At 35.9% G+C, this 20333-nt stretch overlaps 1 long non-coding RNA gene across 7 annotated transcripts; it reads left to right on the top strand.

Annotated features, from left to right (window-relative positions):
* Window positions 1-302: 302 nt before the first annotated feature.
* Window positions 303-17351, top strand: LOC117913117. Of its 7 annotated transcripts, XR_004651091.1 has the most exons (8): window positions 303-444; window positions 4234-4321; window positions 4407-4535; window positions 4644-4751; window positions 4853-4910; window positions 16260-16411; window positions 16486-16721; window positions 16882-17351. It is a non-coding gene; the product is annotated as an uncharacterized LOC117913117 (long non-coding RNA). The 7 variants fall into 7 exon arrangements; XR_004651088.1 differs by having other exon boundaries at window positions 303-427; window positions 16486-17351; XR_004651081.1 differs by having other exon boundaries at window positions 16486-17351.
* The last annotated feature ends 2982 nt before the right edge of the window (window positions 17352-20333 follow it).

The following is a 20333-nucleotide window of genomic DNA, read 5'->3' as shown; positions in this document are numbered from 1 at the left end:
AACTATAAAATATTTTAATTCTATTTTTAATATTTTAAAAATAAATTTTATATCTAATGTTTTATTTTTAATTATTTTATATGTTTATATAATTATTTTTTAATTAAAAAATTTTATAAAACATTTTGATTTTGATTTTTAAAAATAAAAAATAAAAAATTATTTATTTATTTATTATTAAACGCGTTTTATGTCTCGTTCTACGAAAATAGTTTCAAACATGCACTTATTATTTTAAATTTCCAAGAAAAACATCCCCGAGATTTGAGTCGTAAATGTCTAAATACACGATATGATACACATAAGAGCTTTTTTGAAAATAATTTGCTCATAAACCCTAAACCCCTGGTTGGGAGTCGGGGACGACCAACAACTACGAAACAGGGTAGAAGAACTGGTGTAATTGAAAATGCAGGAGGACCAGGTGGTATGGCTATCAGGACGGTAGTCATTTTTGTTTGCATTTCCTTTCTCTTTGTTGCTGATTGCCCTCTTCTTTTCGTTCTCTTTTTATCCTTTGAGACTGTGATTTGTGAGTGCTCAGTGTTTTCTTTACAGTTTTTGGTCTCTTTGCTGATTCTTTGGACTTTTACTATTATGAAGGAATGCGTGGAAACGGGGAAGAGATTCCTTATTCACATTTGTCTTGTTGATGATGTATTGGTGTATTTTGGTAATGGAAGTTGTGATTTCTGAACTTCATACAAAAATATGAATGAGTTATACAAAGGAAACAGATAAACAATATTCCTAACAAAAATATGTGTAGGAAATATCCTAAAATTAAGAGAATCAAGTATTGTTAATATTTGATTTCCTTTTATTTCTCTAGATTTATGGAAAGATTGATGGGAGTGTCTTCCTGCCCTTTATGCACTTGATTTTGTGTATCTCCTTGAATATTTCCTTTTTCTGTATGTACTTGAATACTTCCTTTATGCAAAAAGGCTGCGAGTATTGAGCTTAAGTTAAAAGAATTAATTGGTTAAAGGGATGAAAATAATTCCCAAATTTGTAAATTTAATCCCTCCCATGTTTTTACTTTAAAAGTAACTTATTTTTTATGTAAATTTCCTTCACCATTTCGATTATTTATGTATAGGTTTAAAAGAACAGGTTATTTTTACCAGAAAAAATGAGGGCATTTTTGTCAAAAAGCGGCCAAAACAAGATGAAGGGATGATAATCGACAAGCTTAATAAATTGTGGGAAAGAGTTGAATCCCTTGAAAATCATGAGAATGCACTTGACTCATTGCAGAACCTCTGGAATTGAAAATTGACCATACCCTTAGCAGTGTGATATGAGTTTCTACCAATTCATGTTATCCCTCTTTTGGTTCCTGGATTGCTCAATATGCCTTCCATGTCTAAGTTTCTTATATGAGAGTTTATATTTGTGTCCACCTAATCTCTTTATGTACCCGCCCTATTTACACATCCTCCCTAAAACATAAAATCTATTAATATATCCACTGAAGTAATTTAGGTACCCTCCTTATTCTTCTCTTCCACACTACACCTTCTTCTACCTTATTATCTCATTTTTCTTCTTCTTAACAAAACCTTAAGGTGAAATCCTATTCTCACATGCCTGTTTTTCACCTGAAAAGTGTTTGTAGTAAGTTCAGAGCTAATTCTAATCTCTTTTATGCATTTTAGTTTGTATGCATGCCCACGCGCGTGCGCACACACACATATATATACATATAAATGAAGGGGTTGAGAAGAGTATGTGGTTTTAGGGTTGGATGGTCTTTGAAGTGTTTGGAAGTACAATGCTAGACACTCCAAAGGTTGTTCTACCTTGAAACTGAGGACACTTTTCTCAACTTCATTTTTAAGTTCCAAAAAGTGAAAAAAGAAAAAGAAAAAAGAATGGTAAAAATCATATTTTTGCACTTCTAGCATCATTGAAGATGGTTATTTGTTTATCCATTGTTCAAAAAAAAACTTTCTTCAAAGATGTCATTAGGGTTATAAAGAGTAAAAGAAGAAATGGAGGAAGAAGAAGAGGAAGATGGGCGTATACTAATTTGAACGGGTGTTTTGGTCTTTAACTAATGGGTATATTTGTTCTCAAAAAAATCATAATCCAGGTGGATACATAGAGGGCTTAAAATATAAATTCTCTTCCCATACAAAACAATGATCAACCCACAACACTTGGGGACAAAAGTGAATTAGGAATTGTTTCTTGTTTTTACCAACAATGCTTGCATATATGATGATTATGCTTTGTAACTAAGAAGGTGTGGCAAATGCTTTTAGCGGGATTCTTGTTTGAGTTAGGGGAATGAAGACTGAGCATTAGTGGGCTAAACTTTGACTCCTTACCTAGTGTGGAATCAAAAGTATTGGAGATCCCTTTTTCCAAGGAGGAGGGTCCTAGTTGCCTTGTCTAGCTTAAGTGGGAATAAAGGCCCTGGATCAGATGGTTTCACCATGACATTCTAGCAGTGTTGTTGGGTTTTTGTGAAAAGAGAGGTTATGGGTTTTGTCAAGAATTCCATGAACTAGGGTCTTTCCAAAGGAGTTTAAATGCTACATTTTTAGTTTTGGTGCCAAAAGAAGGGGGGTAGAAGACCTAAAGGATTTTAGACTGATTAGGTTGGTAGGAGGTTTATACAAACTCCTACCTAAGGTCCTTGCAAGGTGGTGGGCAACCTAGTCTTGGATTTTCGGCATGCTTTTGTGGCAGATAGACAAATTTTAGATGTTGTTTTGATAACAAATGAAGCCATTGATTCTAGAATTAAAGGCAACTTGAGAGGAATCATTTGCAAGCTTGACATTGAAAAGGCTTATGACCATGTAGATTGGAGTTTTGTCCTTGCTCTGTTGGAGAAAATGAATTTTGGATCCAAGTGGATTAGTGGGATCAAATGGTGTATCTCTACAGCATGGTTCTTTGTCTTGTTAAATGGATCCCCTTTAGTCTTCTTCCAAAGCTCTAAGGGGATGGGACTAGGAGACCCCTTCTCCCCCAACCTTCTTTTATCCATAAAAGTTTGTACCTTCTAGTTGTGACTCTTCAAAGGTCCCTCTTGTAACTATTGGGTGTAACTCTTTAAAGGGGCCCATTTGTTATCTATAAATTCTAAACATTATTTCCTTAGAAAACATCAATATGCTAATCCTATTTATCTTTGGTCCACCTAGTTGATATTTTCTCTCCTTTATCTATTGTCTGCTGTTTAGAATTGCATTTTGCATGTTAGAATTGGGCTATATTGTATGCTTATGGTGCCTGTTGGAAAACTTAGAAGAAATTTTAGTGGGTGCCAATAATTATCTCAAAAATGAGCCTTTTGTATTGCCTTACAGTCCATAATGTCAATTACCTCTCAATATTTCTAATTCATATCACCCTAGTTTTCAACATCCAGTATTTCTAATTCATGTCACTCTATTTTCCAACATCCAATATTTCTAATTCATATCACTATAGACCTCCATTTTGTCCCCTTAGCACATGCCTTATTAACAGTTTTTCACAAAAAAAAAAAGAGTCTCACTGATGAGTGGGGACGCACATGAGAAATGCGGGTCCACAATCATCCTATTTTCCAACACCTTTATCCATTCCAACACTTCACGACTAAGATTAAGAGATTGGGGTTGGACACTTGACATAATTTGCATTTCCATGCTGAAGAAGTTGATAATTTGAATTAGGCAGTGGAAAGCCTAACTTAATCTCATGCCTGAGTTATGGTGGCAGTTCAATTCTCTCATTTGTATAAATTGTCAGCAAAGAACATAGCTACTTTGGCTGCCAACAATTAGATTAGCAAGGCTTTGATGTTCAGGTTGCACTATGTCAGAGACCAAACAAGAGATGTTGAAGTAAGGTTGAAAACCAAGAGACAAACCTTTCTTTGGATATTTAGCTATTATATATATATATTTTCATCAAATAATAAAATAATAAGTGATGATCCAATGGTTTGTTTATAAATAAGAAACTTTCTCATTGCTTATGTCCATAATTGCAAAATGAAAAGATCACTCGTATTTGAAATATGGTTGATTTTGGCTTATGTTTCTGACACACAGTAATTCATTTTAGTCTTCAATTGCTTTTCTTTCTTTCTTTTTATTTTATTTTATTTTATTTTTTTTTACTATTATTTATCAGTCATTTTGTCTGTACTTCAGAAATGTTTGGCTAGAAATTTTTTTTTCTGCCTTCTTAACATTTGTTAATTGGCAAATTTGTCTTGTCTTACAGGTGGAAGATAAAGGTAATAACTAGGAGAGAGAAGAGCAGAGAAGCTAGAGGAGAGGAGGAGGTTGAAAAAGCAGCAATTTTGAATAAGGTTATACCTCTGTTTCATGCTAATGATGTAAATTAACTGTGTTTGATCTTAGTAACACTCATTAACGTGTTTCATTCTTTTGCAGAGTACTGAGAAAGGATTGCTGGAATGTGCCAAGACTGGAGTTTATGGTAACATATACAATTATCCTATTAAAGGATATGATTAATTTCTGGTTATGGAAGGACTGCATACTTCTAGTTATGATGAAGAGGTACATTCATATGAACTTACCATCATTCACTCTCTCTCTCTTGTCTGTCTGCCTCTCTTTTGGGTGACAGTAAATGGTAAAAGCTGCTAACAATTTCAGTTGTTTTAGCAATTCATCATCAGAAGAGAGTAAAGGGAATCAACCTTCGCTTTAAGGAAGCCTGAGAAAGAGGAAATGGGTGCCAAATTGTAGAAGAAAGCAAAGATACTTCTTGAGGTAAGCAGTTTCCTACAAATAGTTCAGTCAGGCTGGAAGATCAATTGTGTTTATTATTGACCATGTATTGTTTTCTGATTTTATAAGAATTTTACTTATAGGATTGGGCCAAAATTTGATGCCTATAATTATTTTTGGAAGTTTCAGAGAAAAATCATGGTATGTTCTTTGTTCCTTGTGATTTTGGATGCTGCCTAAAACCTTAATGAACTTGTGATTTTGGATGTCACCTAAAACCTTAAATGAATTTGTGATTTTGGATGTTGCCTAGTATTTTAGATTTATCATATCATGTTTGTGATTAGATGGGATGTAGGTGTTTTATTTGCTTATGTTTTCCTCACAGCTGGATCAACAAAGAGAGAAGTTTTCTCAAATAGGTGACATTTTGATGGTTGAGTCATTTTATTATGTTCCAAAAATATCAGGAAATGAGATTCTAGTCTTCCCTTTTAAACTTTATCTGTTTCTGTGTTTCTACACTGCCTTTTTCTCTCTGTTATGGAGAAGCAGGAATATTAAAAATGCATTCTAATAGAACCTGTAGCTCCTTTGAGGTTTTTGTATGTCTTTCTCTGTGGTCAGTTTCTTCAGCACTCTTCGCATTTGAATTCCACTTAGGTTACTAGGTAAACAGCATGTTAATTCAAAATGAACAATAGTGTTTCCAACCTGAGTAAAATAAAGGTGTAGAAGATGTAGAAGCATGTATTTGAATGATTACTACTGGAAAAGTGCATAATGTTGGTGGTAATTGATGTATATTTCATACCTTTGGGTGGTGATCATTTCTTAAACACTCAATTAACATGTTTGCACACTTACAATAATTGCTAACAATTCTTTTGAGTTGTGGAGTTGGTTTTAAGGTGCAATTGATGCCAACTGGTGCAAAGAAGGGAGATGAACATACTTGTGAAGAATAGGAGTGAAGTTGGTGAGGAATAAGGATGTGGAAGATGGTGAATGGATGAGCTTTCAATGTGAAAATTTGGGAGAAATGTTAGGAGCTATCTTGTGGTGGAATGCCTTGAGGGAAGGGATGTGCTACATGGAAGGGAGAGAAATGATGATACATGAATGGCAATGACAGCTTGTAAATGTTTTGAAGATCAATGTAGCTATGTTTATTGCAATTTCAGACTATGGATGGATGACAGGATAGAAGATGTTTGTGAAGTTGCAAATAGTATAATTGGATGCCAATTCAAGTGGTGACAACATTTGAATGGTCTTGGCATTGTGGAATGGGGATTTAAAAGTGTATTTGAGGAAGACAAAGTTGAATTTGTATATCTATGCAAAGGAAGGATGAAGGTGAAATTGACCACTCTCTGCCTTTCTTTGAATGCCTATGCGAATATCAATGCTATTTTCGCATGGCCATTCCGAACTTATCAGAATATGCAAGAGCCCAATACTTTGCTAACTTCGAACACTTATGCGACAGTGAGATGTTTGGCTCAAATAGCCAATCTAATGACACCATAGCTGCATGTTTTGGAGAATTAATGAGCCATTCTCTCATGGCTATGCAAGGAGACTCATGTTACCTTAGAATTCCCATTCGAAGCTGCATTTGGAAGAAGAAAGATGATGATTAAGGCTGCTATGCTTATGGACAGCTTGTGTAAAGCCTGATTTATGCTTGAAATGGCATTCAAGCTTGAATTTTATTCCATGGACGTTTGTGATGCCTTTGGGAGGTATTTGGAGAGTCCTAAGGGTGATTATGGCAGGGGATGATGAGTTTAAGGGTTTTGGAGAGAATTTAAAGATTGATTTTTGGAAGGAGATAGGGAATTCAATTTGGATTGGAAATTACATGCATATAAAGTTGTTTGAGGATGAAAATCTTGTAGTTGGAAGCTTATATGAGGTGCTTGGCATGATCAAAGGAAGAAGAGCCTGTTTTAGGCTTTGTTGCAGTGCATTTGGAGGTGGAGTGGTAAGCTTTGAATGCTCATGCGAGCTGCTCAAATACCTGTGCAAAGAGACACAGCAAGCATGAAAAATGGCAGCATTGGTGCCCTGCTTGCCCACCTATGCAAAACCTTCACAGAGCTGAAATTCAGTTGCAATTTTATGCATTTTTTGAAAACTGATGCAAAGTGTTGCATACCCCTTCAAGCCCCACCAGGCTGATGCAACTAAGCTGCAATTTCATGCCTCCTTTGCATAGCTATGCGTATGTTAAGAGTACCCATGCCAGTTCCATCAATTCTCCGCATCTCTGAGCTGAAATTCTCCATGCATCTTTGAATGCCCATGTGAGAAGGCTACAACCGGGCATTAATTCCTCAGTTTTGAACTTGAGAGATTCTTCCAATGCTAAGGTGGCAAAATTAAATGATTCTGGAAGGCTTTAAGATGTTGACAACTATCTATCATTGTAATTTGCCTATAAATAGGAGTTGAAAATTCTCATTTAGGAACTTTTGGCCATTTTTTTTATAGGAGAGATCATTGTAATTTTCATTTGGAAAAATACAAATTTTATTTTATTTTCTTGAGAGCTAAACATGCTTTGTGAAAGCAACTCTCCAAACATAAGAGACTAATTTTCATTTTTCTTGGAGGAAGAAGGATCTAAAGTCAACATCTATGGTGAATTAGTCATTTGAAGCTAAAAGTAGAAGGTATTTTTGGTCGAATTGGTTGAATAATGATTTAAAATAATATTTTCTTTTACTTATTGTAAATAGGGAATATAGTGAAGCCTTGGTCAATTCATCGAATGCTTAATGTTATATTTGGTGAGATTCTATAGTTTCATTATAAGATTCACTGGAAGAGGATTTAAGATGAATTATGCTAATTGTAAAGATTGATCAATGCAACTCAATGTTATTAAAGGCGATCTCCAAGGTTGCCTAGGCCACCAGGACAAGCAGGGCATATACAAGTCCCCTCTTGAAGACCCATGCAAGTTGACTTCAAAAGGCCGATGCCTAGGTGATCGCTTTGGGATCTGATGCAAGGCATAGAGGCGGTCTCCTTTGACCATGGGTTAAGGTTAAACATATTTAGATTGTAATTTAATCCAATCTAATATTATATTAAACAAAGTATAAGATGAAATATTATATCATCAATCATAGTGATATTGAGATAGAGGGCTATCAATCTAGTCTTGATGGAAGTGATGATAATTTTAATTTCAATGATGATTATGATAATGATGTCCAAAACTTCTTAAGGATGTTCATTTATCTTATTTTGTCTTTTATTTTTATTTTTAGATGTTTAGAAAATTAGAATATGCATTTTAAACAAGATGAATTTCTCTAAACAATATGATATTCTTATAATGTGGGATATAATATTTAACACTTTGAATAATTATTATTATTTTGTTAATGTTAGAAAACACCATGAGGGATAAAAAATTAACAGTGTTGATTGTTGAAAACAACACTTATATTGGTTAAGTATAGAATAGGTAAATATATGTATATTTTTTATCACCTCACTATAGTCAGACTATTGCCTTGTTTTTCGTCTTAGGCTAAAAGGAGCCCTATTGCCTTGCCTTTTGCTTTTAACAACACTAATGCAACTAAGAAGCCTAATTTGATGATGAATTTGACCTAGACCTAAAGTTAAATCAAATACTGATTTAGATAAGATTTGAAGGTCTATAACGTAATTTGATGAAGAGTAGATCATTATGACCCATTCATTATAGTTATTAATCTCTAGTGAACTCCAAATCCTAGAATTTTTCGTTTGCTAGATTTTATTTCAATTTTGGCCAAATTTTATTTCTTCGATGTCAATCAATTTTATCAACTTTTAGCTACATTTTTTCTTTACCTCATCATTTGATCATCATCATCTCATCAATTCACATCATTTCTTTATCAAATGTCTAAAACCTTAACCATCCCATTAGACAACACTTGGTTCCACTATACTATTTTTTTTATAAGTAAAGGATGTGCATTAAAAAAGGCAAAACGCCGCAAAGCATACAGGAATTATACAAGGCAGCTTAGGCCTCAAAAAACAAAAACAAAGAATCACCTCCCTTTAAGTGGAAGCTATCCACTCTAAGAAGCCTATAAGGGAGAACGCCTCTTCACCTACATACAATTTGGCCCAACTCCACAAATTACAAACAAAAAAATTCTTTAACTTTTGAACGTTCAAAATCTCCCCCCCCCCCCCCCCCCCCCCCCCCCCCCCCCCTAAAAGCTAATCTATTCCTCTCCTTCCACACCGTCTAAAAAATACATAACGGAATGACATCCCATATCTTTTTCCTTTTCTTTCCCACAAACGATCCCCTCCAACTAGCTAAAACCTCCTTTACAGTTTCTGGAAAAACCCATTTCACATCAACTAAACCAAAAACAATATCCCATAAAGCTCTAACCACTGTACAATGTATAAGAATATGATTTACACTTTCTTCCTCACAGCCACACAAGAAGCAACGATTTGGCAGTTGAAGTCCTCTTCTTTAAAGTCTATCCAAAGTTAGCACCTTCCCCCATGTCGCCTCCCAGGCAAAAAAAGCAACTTTAGTTGGCACCCTTGCCACCCAAATGCTTCTTGAAGGAAAACCTATATCATCAGACTTCGCCAACAAACTATAAGCTTCCTTGACCCTAAACTGACCACTTCTTCCTTTCCTCCATAGAACTGAGTCTTCCTCCAAGGAGGGTTTGAAACCCCTCAATATGTGGAGAAAGTCCCCAACCAACTCCAACTCCCAATCATTGAAGTCCCTAAAAAAGTGTAGGTTCCAATTTCCTTGACCCGAATTTTGATCCCACATTTCCTCAACCGTTGAATTCCTTTGCGCAGCCATACCAAAGAGATGAGGGAAACACTGAGACAATGAAGATTCTGAGCACCACGCATCTGTCCAAAATCTGATCATGTTGCCCTTCCCTACTCGGAATGTCATGTTATCCCAACACCACTCTGATTCTTTCCAAATCTCCTTCCAAACCCCTACTCCAACCGCCCCATTTGCCTTTTTGGGCCTCCAATCAAGACCCTCCTGCCCATACTTCACCTTGATCACTTGTCTCCACAGATTATCTTTGTCACAGGCATACCTCCATATCCACTTGCCAAGGAAAACTTTGTTCAACAAAGCTAGCTTCCTAAGTCCTAGCCCACCTTTATCCTTGTCTGTACATACCACCTCCCATTTAACCAGATGAACTTTTCCCTCCATATTTCCCCCTCCCCACAAAAAATCCCTTTGCACTTTCTCAATCCTTCTAACAACAACCTTGGGCATTCTGAAAATAGACATTTGATAGATTGGCATGCTAGCCAAAGTACTTTTTATTAAGGTGACTCTTTCTCCTTTAGAAATATATTGTCGTTTCCAAAGAGCTAGTCTCCTCCTTACTCTCTCCTCCACCCCATCCCATATATAAGGCACTTTGTTTGGGGCCCTTAAAGGAAGACCCAAGTATTGAGAAGGTAAAGACCCCACCATGCAGCCTAGCTCAACAGCCAACTCCTCTATCTCCACCACCTCTTCAACTGGAATGATTTCACTCTTGGCTAAATTAATCCTTAGACCTGAAGCCGTTTCAAACCAGAATAAAATCCAACTTAAGTGAGTTAGATGATCATTTCTGGCCTCACAGAATATAATTGTGTCGTCAGCAAAAAACAAGTGAGAGATGTTCAAAGGGGGGCCACTTCCACCCCTTATGTTGCATCCTGATAAAAACCCCCTCTCCACAGCTCTCCTGATAAGAACATCTAGCACTTCCATCCCCATAATGAAGAGGTAAGGAGACAAAGGATCCCCTTCTCTAAGGCCTTTAGTGCTAGGGAAGAAACCTGCAGGCACTCCATTAACCAACACTGAAAATTTAGCCGAGGATAGGCAACTCCACATCCACCCCACCCACTTAGACCCAAAGCCCATCTTTTGCAACACCTTCAACAAGAACTTCCAGTTGATGCTGTCATAGGCTTTCTCTATATCCAATTTGCATATAATGCCCTTTTCTTTTTGTTTCTGCCACGTGTATATCACTTCATTTGCAATTAAAGAGGCGTCAAGAATTTGTCTTCCCCTCACAAAGGCATTCTGAGAAATGGAAACCACCTTACCAACCACTTTCTTCAGTCTATTAGCTAGCACTTTAGCCAACAACTTGTAAAGCCCCCCCAAGAGACTAATAGGTCTGAAGTCTCTAAGATCCTCAGCCCCACTTTTCTTGGTTCCACTATACTATTGTAGTTTCTTGTTTTTACACATTTTTGATCTAGCTAGAGCTACTACCATATAGTGAAATCATTATAAATTGTTTAGAGACAATCATTGAACAAGAGAAACTTGTCCATCACAATTCAAAATGGCATGTGTGGAAGTGAATTGACACACTATAAAATCTTCAAAATGCTATAAGTGAGGTGCTCGAATTTTGGGAAATGAGAAATCAAGAACATATAGAGAAGACTATTGAAGGAATTGATAATGAATTGAATGTTGTAGCAAAGAGTTAAGAGTGATGGTACATCCATCCTTCCCATTACCAACTTCTCAACAACTAGCATTTTGAAACTTGCGCATAGCAATTGCCTTGCTTGTTTGCTTCCCAACTTCTCCACAACTAACATTTTGAAACTTAAGAGAAACCTTTTTTTTGTGATGTGTGACACTTAGAACCCCTTTAAACCAACTCTTTTCAAGCCCCACGAAATTCACACACCAACAAGACCACACAACAATACGAAAATTATAAAGGAAAACTAATGCAATGTACAACACTTGGAAGCCTTCTAAGCCAACTTTGTCCAAGCTCCACAAAATTCACACAACAATGAGGCAAGATGACAACTCAAGAAAATGGGCTAAGGCCTTCTCCAAGCAAGGCTTCCACAACCCTCTTTGTTAGTTTATGCTAAGAATGACCTGGTTTTGCATGCTTTACAGGCCTCTAGTTACGACCACATCTAGGAATCAGCCTACTAACACTATATATAACCTTGGTTTTTGCGCACTTTATAGGCAACTAGTTAGGAATCAATCCACAAACTATCTACAACCTCGATAGTTTTCCAGCCTGTGGCATATGCACAGGGTAGGTAGTTAAGCTCATGTCCTTTGACATTGCCACATGTCACAATAGTTGCTCTTCATGGCTCTTGCTCATGCCCTATAACCTTGCTCATTGTAGACTTTAGACCCTGCCACATGTTGTAGCACTTTAGAGACTTGTTGGGTCTGTGCACATGTCTTGTAGCCCACCATGTGTTCCACATCTAATGCCAGGTGTCATTCTTATGATGCACGAACATCTTTCTTCGGCTTCCCCAATGCCAAGGTGTCACACTCTTATTGTGTGAGCAATTCTTTGCTTGGTTTTTCACTAATATCAAGTTCTAGAGCTATGTGTGCCAAGCCCCCTTACTCAGTCCACACATTGCATAGGTGTGCCAAGCCCCCTTACTCAGTCCACACACTGCATAGGTGTGCCAAGCCACACTCTCAGCCTGTATATATGTTACAAATTGGACCAAACTTGCCAAGCTTCCTTCTCAACTCATATCTATTGCATTGTTGGCCCATGTGTGTTGAACATTGTTTAGTCCTTCCATCTTAGGCTTCTAACTCTCCTTTTGGTTAAGGCAGATACATGTGCTTACTATGGACTTAAGAAAAACAGTAGCCCACAAAAAACCTTTTTTTGTTGTGGAAACTTCTAATAATTTGTTGTATTTTGTTGGAAAACCACACTATTCTGGAGTGCATTTGCTATCAAATTGTCCCTCTCTTGAAGACCTCCCCTTAGCTTAGCAAAAGCCTTTGTAAAAATTCCTCTCTGTAATATATGAACTTGTGTGTTAATGGTAATAACACAACTTGAAATGAGGCAGAATGAGTTAATAATATGCTAGGAATTTGTGTTGTGCGCTCGAGAATCCAAAAGTTTTAAAGGAAAAATAACAAAATCAAACAAAGTTGGAAGATCCCGAAGTGAATAATATGCTAGGAATGTGTGTGGTGTGTTTGAGGATCCAAAAGCTTCAGAGGAAAATGGCAAAATTAAACAAAGTCAGGTGAGTTTTTCATTTTCTCCATATATTATTGTAGAAAATTATACATAGTCCTTCATTTTCTGGAATTGGTGGTGCTTTAAGAATTAGGATAGCTGATGTTTCAATTCCTACAGAGATGAAAGGTATGATTTCTGGTTGAGATTTGGAGATGCATGCAAGGTGTGGGTATAGTATCATTGACTTATTTGTTCAGCATGATCAGGAATGTGGGTTTCAAAATGCTAGATGACTGAAGAATAAGCATTCTGGTATGAGCAGAGAAAGCATAATCAATCACTTCATTATCAGCACAGAACTGTTTCCATCACCAAACAAGCCATCTATCACCCTGGTGGAATGGTGATACTGGCATAGTCTTTTCCATAATTCAAATCATGCTCTGAGACTGCTAGAGTCTTGCTGAAACAGCCATTGGAGAAGCAAAAATTGTTTGTTTAAGTTATAGTGCCCGTTGTTTTTGACCTGATAACTGAAAGTTTGGAATTCAGGTTGTGTAAGATTGTCATCCCTGTTGGCAAAATAGTGGGACTTGATTGTGAACAATATGATACCTTGACTAGCGTGAGTGTCCTCTAAATAATTTTTTTTTTCTCAGTACTTCTTTAGTTGCACAAATATTGTTCCTCTTTCCAATCCTTTAAATTGCGTGGAAACTGCATGTCCATATCTAAAAACTATAGAATGTCTTGTGCTAATGTCCTTTCGCTCAGAAGACACACTTAGATGCTTTACTGTTTATGTTGATGAAAATGGACTTCTGGATCTTGATGTGGAGTTGGACATCCATTATGTCACACTTAGTCTAGTGTTGCTGAGGTTTTGAATTCCCTATGAAAGCCGATATTCAAATTTCTGTTATGAATTGGCAACAAAGACCACATATCTAGTACTGGCTAAACTTGAGGAGTATTTGTCAAACTTGGAATTGTCCTGCCTAGATCTGGTTTCTTATTGTCAGAATGGTGCAAAGTTGGTGAGAAACACACTTCTGAATGGCCCATGGATCCCAAATTGACTGAGGACCTGGACTTATCAAGAGACATGGCAGTGCATGAGGAGTAGAACTTTAAATTGCTAGATCCAACCTCAAATTTTCAAAAGGAGTTTGAGACAGGCAGTGTGGCTAGAGTTGGAGGAACCTCAGACCTTCCTAGCGATTCTATTGCGTCTGGATACTGAAATATTTCCTTCTCCAGCGTTGAATTCTGTTCTTTCATGTGAAATGGGATCTCATGCAAAAAAACTGGGGCTGAATGATGATTGCATCAATAAACTTCCTAACTTAAGTCAAGCAGTCATTTGTTTCACTATAGGTAATTTGAATATTTCTTCTCCACTTCTGCCCTGTGTTCCTCTTTTAATCCCATTTAAGTGTCAGGAACACCTCTCACACAAAACTCAGGACCAGTTGCTGATAATATCAAGAAACCTACTAGTGAATTTAAGTAGTCATTTGCCTCACAAGTTGGCTTTATTACTGGAGACTTTCTTCAAACAACTGGCAGTGGAGTGCAGAGCTGTAATGTTGTGCCTTATGAGAAGAGTCATAATTGCTATGGCAGAATAGTTTGCATGGGGTATTCAGTTTGATGGCTGTGGGGTTTATCCTTGGTTCGAGTCCAAAATGTAAGAGGATTAATACTGCTATCTTCCCCTTAGCTTCTATTGAGGTTTTATTGATTTTATTTTCCACTCATGCAACCAACTTGATTATAATTGATGCAGTATTAGCTTCTCGGATCTGGGAAGTGAGGCTTAATAAATCAAGTTGGATGTTGTTATTCCTGCAGCAATTCCTAATGAAGAAGTTAGAGAAAACAAAGAAAAAAAACACATAGATTTAACGTGGTTTGACAGAATGCCTACATCCATGAGAGCAGGGTTGAAGACTTTTCACTACACCAAAAATTAAGGTTACAAAAATATGGGTATTTATACTAACCCTCAGGTATTGAAAAATTCTAAAAAATACCCCTTGAACTGTACCGTGGGAAGCGTTGCCCCCTCGCACCCACCCCCCCCACCTATCGTTCGTCCTTAACAATAAAAATAAAAACTGAGAAAATTTAAATCATCCTATGTGGAATTACTTGATCAATCTGTCTGGGTGGGTATCTTGATGATGGTAGGTATGAATGTGTCTTTGGCTGAACCCCTATCAGTTTCTTCTTTTCTCTCTCAGCTCCAACGTCAGTATTCTTGATTGTGGTCCTTATTCCTGATACCTATCTTAGAGGATCGTGAAAAAAGACTTTGCAGACTGATGCTTGATAGCCATTTCATTCAAGTTGTGAGTATATTAGATGGCACTTTGATGATGATGAATCTCTAAGATATACATCAATAAAGAGATTTTGTATTAGTTACAATCGAAGCAAGATTAGTATTACTTGGAATTAAATTAAGATCAATAATAGTTGGAATTAAATTAAAATTAGTATTAGTTGGAATTAAAATAGGATTAGTATTTGTTAAAGTCTAATTAGGATTAGCTAATTAGGATATAAGATAATTAGTATTAGAGTCATAATAGGTTATTAGAATCTTGTTAAACTTTGGATTTTTTAGAGAAGCCTATAAATAAGGCTAATCAATGTAAACCAAAGGAATGAGTTGATTGAAATTAATAATATTATGTTTTTTTCATTGCAAGTGTTGCAATCTTCAATGGTGAGACTCCATTGATTTTCTTCTAGGTGAAACTCCTAAAAGGCCTTAGTGAAACTTTAATGTTTCCATATTTTCTTTGTTGTTTACTTTCTCTCTACTTTTTGTATTTTATCTTTTCTTTACCATAAACTTTATTCCTTGTTCCTCTCCTTACATCTTAAAATAAAAACCCTAACTCACTTACTTTTGAATGTAGGCAACAATCCTTGGGTTGTCCTACATCACACTTTGATGCCTCAAATATTCCATTGTCCCCATGAGCCTTCTTTTCTCTCTCATTATCCATTTCTCTTTTTCTTTTTTTTTTGAAGATAAGGCAATCCATCATTGTCGTGTGTATTTTGTTTATTCTTCAGTCACCTTTGTCTTTCCTTTGGACGACAATTTATCTAAATTTTTTAGTTGGGCTATCCTGACTCTTTTGCTACATCTTGTTAAGTGCATGTGATCCCATCTGTCGCTTGGGTTCAAGTGAAAAAAAAATGTCTGAATTTGAGTTATCCTGAGTTTCACTACTTCTTGTGAAACCTATGTTACTCCAATTGTCACTTACAATATTCATTCACTCCAAGCTTCTTTTTTTAAGAAACACTGGATTGCCTAATTCTTTTCCAGATTTTATCCTTTAATTAATATCAAAATGCACTAATTTTTTTAAAATTTTTTTATTTATAGCCAAAAGAATATCCTGCACCTGTGTTTGAGTATGGTTTTATTGAAATTTGTTTAGGATTTTTGCTTTGGTCTTTTAGATAAAGTTGTTGCTAATGGTTCTTAAAATGCACATGATTTTAGGGAATGGCTTCCCTGTGTGGAAGGAACTTGACATTGCAGTTGGTTTTTAAAGCACCTGAAGAATCTGATTGGTTTACATATACTACTGGAGAATGTCATTACCTACAGGCTCCCGCTATAAATCTGGGCAATGCCTTGGGTCCCTCATCCAGGTTGTTATTTATGTACAACAACCTCTGTAACTATTAATAACAGCAGAAACTGACATTCCCTCATGTTCCTACAGGTGGATCATTCTCCTCAGAGCTCAGATGAACATGGATTCAACCTGAATTTCCCCTCTGAGACCTGCTGGGCAGAAGCTAAGGAGATCTGTGGAGTGTGGACAGTAGTCTGCCTGATGGTCAATCTAAGACCGCTGCTGAAGGTGGCAAAGCAAAAACCAGGAGCTTGACTTTCCTGTCAATAATTCATGTTCACAAGAAATGGCAATTAAATAATCCCAGAATTGATTTGTCCATGGTCCTGTCTGAACCTTTCCCTGTTACTGCAATGCTCCAGAGATTTCATTACACCACATTGCATCTATATTGTTGGATATGTTTTGTCAATTTTCATTGTCTCTCTCATGTGGATTTATAATTGAGACTGATACTGAACAAAAGTTGTACATTGTATGCAGGGATTTTGCTTGCATAAAGAAACAAACAATTAAGTGTCTTAAGAATTACGATGGACTCCATTACAGGTGAGAAACCACAAGCTTCTGCCCTGCACCACTCTTTTAGACAGCAGGTAAAGATGTGCAGTGTTGGCTTGGATTTTATGCATGAGAGTAAACTCCGCTGATTCATAATGAATACGAGTGGAAGGTGTAAAGTCACCCTGTGGAATCCAAGACAGTGTCGAGGCTATGAGTACAAAGCCCATTATTATGTAGCTCTTCTGTAATCCGGATGAACATCATCTCTTGCAAGTTGCAACATATGTTTATTACAATGCTGTAAGCTTTTTTAAATCTTGAGCAGCTGCACACGTCTTTTGGGTGTTTGTCATAAGTTGATACCCAAAGGAAGTGGGATCTCTATGGACATCTCCAATGTGTTTGTTGGTGATTTTCTTGATGATCAAATATAAGTTTGATTCAAACAATTTAACTCAAGGTGAGCTGAATTTAGTTGGAATCACCTTAAAGGCCTCAAACAAAATTTGAGGTTAAGGTGGTGTTTAATTTCTATTTTAGGTGTGTTTGATAAAATTTAATGATTTAAGTTAATTTTAAGTTAAATTATATTTAAGTTATTTACTTAAAATTTATTATTTAATTTTTATTTTTTATTATTAATATTATTTGATAAAATTTACTTTAAATCATCATATTGACATTTATTCTTATAAATTATAATTAGTGCAAAGTGAGTGAAGGTAGAGAAGATAATTAGGGTAAAAGAGAATAAAAATATGGATTTAATAATAAATTAATATTTTTATTTATTACTTAAAATTGTTTTTAATTTTAAATTATACCATTAAATTATTTTATCATACATATTTAATTTATCTAAAAACTTAAATTAAATTATTAAGTTACTTTAAGTATCAAGTTACTTCACCAAATACCCTTTTTTTTTTTATCTAAAATTTGAATAGGTTGTATTTGACTTAAATCTAAATAAACTTAATGCCATTATGTGCTTATATTATTTGTTTTTTCTTGATACTTGAATGCTGAGAAGTGTTAATATCGCAATACTATTAACTATTAAATCCATTTAATTTTAAATGTTAATAACATCTATAAAATTAATTATTATGTTTATTTTTTTATTTTATATAATATTCAAAAACTAATAATTTAAAAAAATAGTAATTCTACATACTTCAAAATATCCTAAAATACTAAAATTTATAATAATTAATTATGTAATTAGTTAAAATTTTAAAATTGTATAATAATCAAAATTTCTAATTATATTTAGTTGCTAAGAAAATGTTAGAAAATTTTTAAATTAACTTTGCTTGATCTTGTTAGTTTTTACATGTTGTATTTTTTAATTTAAGGATATATAATTGGAATGTACGTTACATTTTTTTTTTTTTTAATAGATTGTCAATTTTAAAAAATAATAAATTAAAAGACTTTTTTTTTTTTGTTAAAGCATTTTAAATAGGAAAATTATAAAGGATCTTTTGCTAATGCAGTATAGCAAAAGCTTCGATTGATGGGATTGGGTACGCTTCCAAAATCTCATCCTCCCCGTTTCTCGATGGTGGGAAAATAAGTCAAACATCAAATCAAAAAATGGTTTCTGTGGGCCATCACATCCGTCTCTCATAAATAATACGAAAAGACGCATATCCTCTGAGATCTCTGTCCCAAGATTTTATTGACTTATTATTATATGGCGCCGAGGCGTATCGAGTGATGGGTGGTGGCCTGGTGCCCGGTGCCTGGTGGGTTTGAACTTTGAACTTTGAATATAGATTTACGTATTCCTCCCGTCCCAGTTCCCACCCAGAGTCCCAGACCCAGATGCATTCCAAAAACAGCCTCCTCATATTTTCTTTTCCAAGAGCACGTCACATGACACACATCCATTTTTCAGAAAATCGATGCCGTCCATTTATGGACCAACGTATCAACTGATTTGGCGGCGTATCCACTCCCTGTTTAGCAAAACTGTTTTGATTTGAGGCACAGGTGACGGCTGACCCGCTCAATCACGGCCCAAGCCCAAGTGACAAGTTGTTATTTATGTTGAGCCCATATCCATGTTGTGGCAGGGGACCAAGGATGCATGGAATCAGAGTCGAGGGAAGGGCATATATAGCCATGTAGGGAGCAGTGAAGGGGGTGTAAGTGGCAGGTGGCAGATTAGGTTGATAGGGTTATTAGAGAATAAAACCACCCCACTCTATGCATGCACTAATGCCGTAGCTCCAGACTCTTTTGCACGCCTGTTTCTTCCCGTTTGTTTCTCACCTCACGAGGCCATGTCGGTATTATTATTATTTTAAATCTCAATGATTCAAATAATAATAATTATTAGGGTCTGATATTGTTTGCTCCTCAACTTACATCTACCTTATAATTTATTTACTCTTTTGGTGCCACATGCCTAGTAAAAATTAACTCCTTTTTTAATTAGATGGATCCGTACATGGCATATTTTGTTTTCAAGTTTATTCTAAAGATAATACTAATGTTTTAATGATAGCTACACTTTATGTCAATTTTTTTTTAGAATTCATTCATTGGGCAATCAACAAAAGAAGACGCAGTCATAAATCTTTAGAGGATTGCCCTTCCAATGATGAAATTAAGAATATCATTGCAAGAGTACATATGAGTATTAATATTATTATGATACATATCTTTTTATGTCAATTCATGCATAGGGCAATTTTCTAAAAGGAGACACAACGCAAATCTCCAGGGTATTACCTTTTTTAATAAAAAATAAAAAATAAAAAATAAAGAATAGCTAGATATCACTTGGGTAACTACAAGTTGAGAAATAATAATAACAACAAATACTATAGATGTTCCAATATTTTTTATTTTTTCTTCTAATAGGATTTGCTTAATAAACAAATGGGAAGAAACAGGATAAAGACACTGAGACAGACTGCGGGACATTACTACTCTTTGTATGACTCGTGAGTAGTAGGGTGATACTTTTCAGTAGATGAAGCGTGGGAGAAAGAGGGCAAAAGGGAGTGCGCTGAGAAGGGCGGTGAGGACCGTGGCGTATGATGTATCCATAATCCAAAATCCAACATTGAAGAGGAGAGAGTGAGAGAGGGTGGGTTTATCAATAAGTGTGAAAATGAGTGTGGTCAGGGACGTTAATAAATGAGGTAATGGCAAAGAATGAGAGAAAGTCAACAAAAGCAAACGGGCAGCTCTCAGCCGCAATAAAAGGAGGAGGGAGGAGAGGAGAGGCAGGAAGAGCAGCAGGAGAATGAGGACTGAGGAGTGCGCTACATTCATGGGGAGGAGGACTGAGGAGGAGGGTGTGTGATACGGTAATAGTAATGCAGTAAAAGCCTAAAACACGCCCAAAGAGTTATGATTGCTCATGCTACTAGACAATAGTACACACGTGGCGCATGATTGGTGGTGGTTTATTG

This window comes from Vitis riparia, chromosome 1 (genome assembly GCF_004353265.1).
Source record: "Vitis riparia cultivar Riparia Gloire de Montpellier isolate 1030 chromosome 1, EGFV_Vit.rip_1.0, whole genome shotgun sequence".
Lineage (NCBI taxonomy): Eukaryota > Viridiplantae > Streptophyta > Magnoliopsida > Vitales > Vitaceae > Vitis > Vitis riparia.
This window is presented reverse-complemented; position numbering and strand designations above follow the sequence as displayed.